The sequence below is a fragment of the Chrysochloris asiatica genome, unplaced genomic scaffold (genome assembly GCF_000296735.1).
Source record: "Chrysochloris asiatica unplaced genomic scaffold, ChrAsi1.0 scaffold00113, whole genome shotgun sequence".
NCBI lineage: Eukaryota > Metazoa > Chordata > Mammalia > Afrosoricida > Chrysochloridae > Chrysochloris > Chrysochloris asiatica.
Genome location: NW_006408631.1, coordinates 4458970 through 4465811, shown reverse-complemented (window position 1 = coordinate 4465811; position 6842 = coordinate 4458970).

The following is a 6842-nucleotide window of genomic DNA, read 5'->3' as shown; positions in this document are numbered from 1 at the left end:
ATAGTTTTAGCCAGGAGGTGAGTTCACCAAAGGCCATGTGCCCGGGCCTTCAGGAGTTTTACGTCCTGGTCCACAAGGGCCATGACTTGCAGATCCGGAGTGTGCCCCTGGTCCAGAGTCTTGTCTGTCTTCTCAAGGGGCCACAGAATCTTGGGGTCTGCATATGTCCTCACCGACAGGAACCGACTCGACGGCACTTGACAACAACAACAACAAAATACCACTGATGTGGAGCTGTGTGTTAATATGCTGGACTGCAAAGTTGGTTTGAACCGCAAAGTCATCAGTGAAAGCTCTCCAGCTGCTCCTTGGAAATCCTATACAGAATTGCTATGGGTCAGAACTGACTCTATGACTCTTAAAAACAGCAATAAAATACCACTAGATGTTCAACCATTTTAAGAGGTAACTTACGATCAAGAATCAATGGTACTAAAGAAAGAAGTCTCAGCTGTACTGAAGACACTGGTGAAAAACAAGGTATCAGGAATTGGCAGAATAAAAATTGAAAAATGCCAACAAACTGATAATAGTATTGGAGGCCCTCACTCATCTATGCCAAGAAAATTGGAACACAGCAATCTTGTCAACCAATTGGAAGAGATCCATATTTTAGCACATTCTACGGAAAGATGACACAACAGACTGTGGAAATCATTGAACACTATCATTGATGTTGCATGCAAGCAAAATTTTGCTAAAGATAATTCAAAACCAATTTCAACAGTACATTGACTGGGAGCTGCCAGGAATTCAACCTTGATTCCAAAGAGGATGTGGAATGAGAGATATCATTGTTGATGTCAGATGGATTTTGGCTGAAAGCAGAGAATACCAGAAAAACATTGTGCTTTATTGATAATGCAAAGGCTTTTGACTATGTGAATCATGACAAACTGTGGATAATATTGGGAAGAATGGGTATTCCAGAACATTTAACTGTGCTCATAAGGAAACTGTACATAGACAAGGAGGCAGTTGTTAGAACAGAACAAAGGGATATTGAATGGTTTAAAATCAGGAAAGATGTGTGTCAGGATTCTTCAATCTGTATGATGAACAAATAATCTGAGAAACTGAACTACCTGAAGAAGAATGTGGTATCAGGATTGGAGGAAGACTCATTAATAACCTATTATATGTAGATGGATGATATAATCTTGCTTGCTGGAATTGAAGAAGAGTTAAAATATTCACTGATGAAGATCAAAGACTACAGCCTTCAGTATAGATCACACCTCAATGTAAAGAAAACCAAAACTCATACAACTGGACAAATAAATAAACCTTTCCATAATTGATAAATGGAGAAAAGATTGAAGTTGTCAAAGACATCACTTTGCTTGGATCCACAATTAACACTCATGAAAGCTGCAGTCAAGAAATTTTAAAAAATGTATATTTGTTGTTGTTTTAAGTGTCTTTGAGTTGATTCCAACCCATAGCGACCTTGTATAGGGTTTCCATGGAGCAGCTGGTGAGTTTGAACCACCCACCTTGCAGGTAAAATGACTTTGCAGTCTGGCACATTAACCCACAGTGCCACACCAGGACTCCAGATGCATAGTATTAGGCAAATGTGCTGTAAATGGCCGCTTTAAATTGTTAAAAAGCAAAGATATCAGTTTGAAGACTAAGGTGCTCCTGACCCAAGCCATGGTATTTTTAGTAGCTTCATATGTACATGGAAGTTAAACAATGAATAAGGAAGACCTTAGAAGAATTGATGCATTTGAATGATTGTGGCAGAGAAAAATATTGAAAGTACCATGGTCTTTCAATGAACTGTCAGAAGAACAAACAAATCTGCTTAGGAAGAACAGCTAGAATGTTCCTTAGGAGCCATAAAGCGTAGATTTCTTCTCTCATCTTTGAACATGTTATAAGGAGGGACCATTTCCTGGAAAGGACATCATGCTTGGTAAAGTAGTTGTTGTTGTTAAGTGCCGTTGAGTCAATTCTGACCCATAACAACCCTGTATAAGGTTTCTGAGGAGCAGCTGGTGAGCTTGAACCGCTGACTTTGCAGTTCAAACGGCTTTGCAATCTAATGCATTAACCTACAGCGCCACACCAGGAAGCAGAGGGTCATTGAAATAGAGGAGGATTCCCAATGAGATGAACTAACACAGTGGCAGCAGCAATGGGCTCAAATGTAACAACAATTTTGAGCATGACTCAGGTCTGGGCAGTGTTTTGTTCTGTTATGCATACGGTTGCTGTGAATTGGAAGCAACTCAACAGCACCTAACAACAACAAAAACAAAACATTCTCAAATTCCATTTAAAGCCATAAAATTTCAATTTCAATTTCACCAGTCTTTTTCTTTCTACTTTTGTGTCTAAGTGCATTTAAATATGTGCTCATATATGCATATATTTGTGGGTGCATAATCCAAGTGTTGTAATACAGGAGACTACCTAGGACGCAATTAGGTTCATATTAAAATCCTTCAGAAGTCAGTGTTGTAGAGTAAATGGTGCGAATAACTTGAATTTGACTCCCAGATACAAAAGTTCGAAAAGATAATATGCCTTCCAGAACAAGAAATAGCTTGATAAGACTTAAAAATACTTGCATATGAGGGAGAAATAGGAGGCAACGCTTGCAGCAGAAACTGGATGATGAAGGACCTCATACACCAGAAGTCTCAAATTCTGCCATGTAAACAATGAGATACCACTAATATTGATTTAAGAACAACTTCTGTGATATAATCAATTTTGTGTTTGTGTGTTTATTTGTTTAACTACTCTGGTTGAAACGTGTGGGGTGGGTTAAAGAAACAAGACACAAATAGTAGGAAACTTGGTTAGGCAGCTAGTAATTAGTAAGGCAAAGAAAAAATTATAGAAGCCTGACCTAAGACAAAGTAGTCCTTTGGTACTGTGAGTTAAGCATTGGGTTGCTAACCATAAGGTGGGTGTTTCAAACTCATCAGCCACTCTATGAGAGGAAGCTTAGACTGTCTATGTCCCTAAAGATTTACAATCTCAGAAATCATAAGGAGCAGTTCTACTCTGCCTTTAAAAGGTTGGTATGTGTCAGCATCAGTTCATTGGGAGTGGGTGGGTTGAGACCTAAGAACAAGGCTGAGAAGATGGGAAGTTAAAGCTGTAACTACTTCTTTAACTCATTGGTTCACAACTAGAGAGAGATGGACGGTGATTTTGCCCATCAGGGAACAGTAAGCAATGTTGGGCAGTATTTTTGATTGTCACAACTAGAGAAGGGTACTCTGGGCATCTAGTGGACAGAGCCAAGGATACTGCTAAGCATCATACTGCGCACAGGACAGATCCCTTCAAAAACAACAAAAAAAGTATCTGACCCAAAATGTTAATAATGGCAAGGTTGATAAACCCTGATTTGGATCATGATTCAGTGGTTCTACAGTTTTGTTCAGGCTTAGCATCAGTTTTGCAGAGTGACCAGAGATTGATCTCTTAAAAAAAAAAAAAAAATCTGACCCAAAATGTTAATAGTGGGATGGTAGATTAGGTAGAGGTGCCATACAGACCTCCAACAGTAATAACACAGAATAGCAGATGAAGCAGGTTCAGGGGATGGTCCCAGAACTCTGACCTACATATAAAGGAATATTTTGAAATATCTAAGGCTTACTGCTAGTTGGATTTGTAGCAGACACAAGAAAAATGGTGTTTTCATATTTGTGGTGGCCAATGAGCCCCAGCGCAGCCATCTTGAGTGGGACAGAGCAGATTCAAGATTAAGAGAGCACTCCCATCACAGAGGTCTAATTGTCAGAAATAAAGGTGTGAACGTTTTTTTGTTGTTCATTTATCTTTGTCTGTGCACCTCCAATTTGGTGACTAGAAGGGGTACCTGAGCAAGTGAACATACCCGCCCCCAAACTCCCAGAAGGTTATTACTACATAGATGCACGAATCTGCTCAGACAAGATCACAGCACAGAATTGGAGGGTGAGGAGTCAACCGGAATAGCTTAAAATGAGAGGTTCATTCAAAATGGCTCTGGCCAGTCCTGGGCTGTTTCTCACTAGGAGAAACACCTCAGTGGGGTTGTGGAAAGGAAACAGGCAAAAAAGGGAAAAGGCTGAAAATGATATATTGAGTTACACCATAAAGAACAATGATAACTAACATCTTGAAATTTCTCAGGCAGCCTTGAATGCAAGAAGCTGTAAAAGAGGTGTTTAAGTCTTAGGCATATTTTGCTAATTTTTGTGTGTCTGTGTATGAGGAGATTATAGGCTTTAGTGTCCAATCTGTTCTTTTTTTTTTTTTTGGTCCCCCTCTTACTTTGGCAGTGCTATTTCTTTCCCTACATTATCCAAGAAGAGACAGAAATTGTGTTCTTACAGCCAAGTTACAATTGTATCCTGTAAAATCCCACCATCCAGGCAAGAGCCAATATTAGCTGCTAGCCACCAGAACAGCGTAGATAACCCACACTTGCTAAAATTACTCTGAGTTGAGTAATAAGAGAAGTGAAAGGGAAGCCCATCTGCTGATCACATCTATCAGGAGGCAATCAGAAAGCTTAGTAAGATGCCAACATACATGCACCTAATTATTAAAAATATAACTAATTATTGAAAATGCCCCCAAAAGCAACAGAAGATCTCAGCTCATACCCAGAAATAACACAGAGTAGTTAAAACAAATGAGCTTGAGTTAGACCCAGAATTCCAATTGGAAGGAGGACAGGCTTTGGAACTGCCTGAGAAGGAATTTAGAAGGAATTCAATTATATTGATGTGAAACCAAATGGTCCACAGAGTTGTTGAGAAAAATAAGAAAGAAGTCAGGAAACTGCTACCGGAAAAATCTAATAAGATAGAAATAGCATTGGAAACAACTCAAAACCTGCAAAAAAGATGTCAAAACAACAATAATAAAACATCAGAGGTGGACAATACATTGAAAGGACAAAGAAATAGAACTGAAGAAATAGAAGCCAGAGCCAGTGAGCTTGAAGACAAATCTCTCAATAGTGCTAAGATAGAAGAACAAACAGAAAAAAGGATTTAAAAAATCTGAAGATAGTCTATGATTCATGTGGGACAACGTGAAGAGGAATAAGCTGAGAGTTAATTGGAGTCCCAGAACAAGAAGGATCACAGACTACAGAGGAGATAATTGAAGAACTGCTGGAAGAAAATATCCCTAACATCCTGAAAGGTGAGAAGATAAGCATTCAAGAAGCTGAATGAACCCCAGGAAGGATAGACAACAAAAGAAATTTACCAAGACATATTATAATAAAACTCTCCAAAATCAAAGACAAGGAGGGAATCTTGAAAGTAGCTAGGGGAAAGAGAAGTGTTACTTACAAAGGCAAGCAAATAAGATTAAGCTCTGACTATTCAGCACAAACCATGCAGGCAAGAAAGCAATGGGGAGACATATATAAAGTCCTGACAGAAAAAAACAAACAAACTGCCAACCAATAAAAATCTACCCAGCAAAGGTGTCAATCAAATACAATGGTATAAACAAAGCATTCTAGGATAAACAGAAGTTAAGGGACTTTGTCAAAGCCAACATAGAACTTCAAAACATCCTAAAGGGAGTTCTTTGGATTGAGAACCAACAAGACCAGACAACAAGAAGAGATTGACATATGAGGCAACATCACCCAGAACTCAGTTGATGGAAGAGTCCATAACATAACAAGACTACAAGAATAAATTCAGAGGATCTGGGAGGTCAGTCTATGACCAAAACAATTACAGTGTGAAAGAAAGGAAAAATATAGGAACAGAGATCCAGATGGTGAGGAGGTCAGGTAGATTGCAGGATAAAATAGACTGTTTTAATGGAGGAAAACGTTAGTAGAATATATGGTAACCGCAAAGAGAATTAAGACTTCAAAACACATAAAAAAAAAGAAAAGCCAAGAACAATATGGAAACATTAAAACTATGAAAAAACTGGCAAGAAACATGAACTCAGCACAGGAAGGCTTACAGAACAAAGAAATACAGACATATGACAACAATCTATTCATACCTATTGGTAATTACACTGAATGTCAATAGATTAAATGTATCAGTCAAGAGACAGAGAGTGGCAGAATGAATAAGAGAACAAGATCCTTCAATATGTTGTCTGCAAGAGACACACCTTGCACACAAAGACAAAAACAGATTAAAAGTTAAAGGATGGAAAAATATGCCAAGCTAATTCCAATCAAAACCAAGCAGGAGTGGCAATACTAATCTCTGATAATACAAACTTTAAAGAAAAAAACCAGCATAAGAAACAAAGAAGGAAATTATCTCATGATTAAAGCATCAGTTGAACAAGATGACATAACCATAATAAATTTATATGATCCCAGTGAAAAAGCCCCAAAATATATAAAGTAAACCCTAATATAATTGAAGAAAGTAATAGACAAATCTACAATAATAATGGGAGATTTTAATACACCGCTTTTGAAAAAGGATAGAACAACCAGAAAGAAACTCAACAAAGACACAGAGAAACTAAGCAATGCCATTCAACCAACTTGACATTATAGATATGTACAGAGCATCCAACCCAACAACAGCACAGTACACATTCTTCTCCAGTACACAGTGAACATTCTCCTTATTAAACCCTGTGTGAAGCCACAAAACAATCCTCCATAAATTTACAAACATCAAAATACTATAAAGCATCTTTTCAGATCATAATGCTATAAAATTAGAAATCAACAATAGAAAGACCAAGGAAAATACTTTGTAATTGAATAACACCTTGCTTGACAAATAAACAAAAGGTAAATTTTATTTATTTGTAGTAGAACAAATAAATAAAAGGTGAATTTACAAAATTCCTAGAAACAAATGAGAATAAAAACACAACAC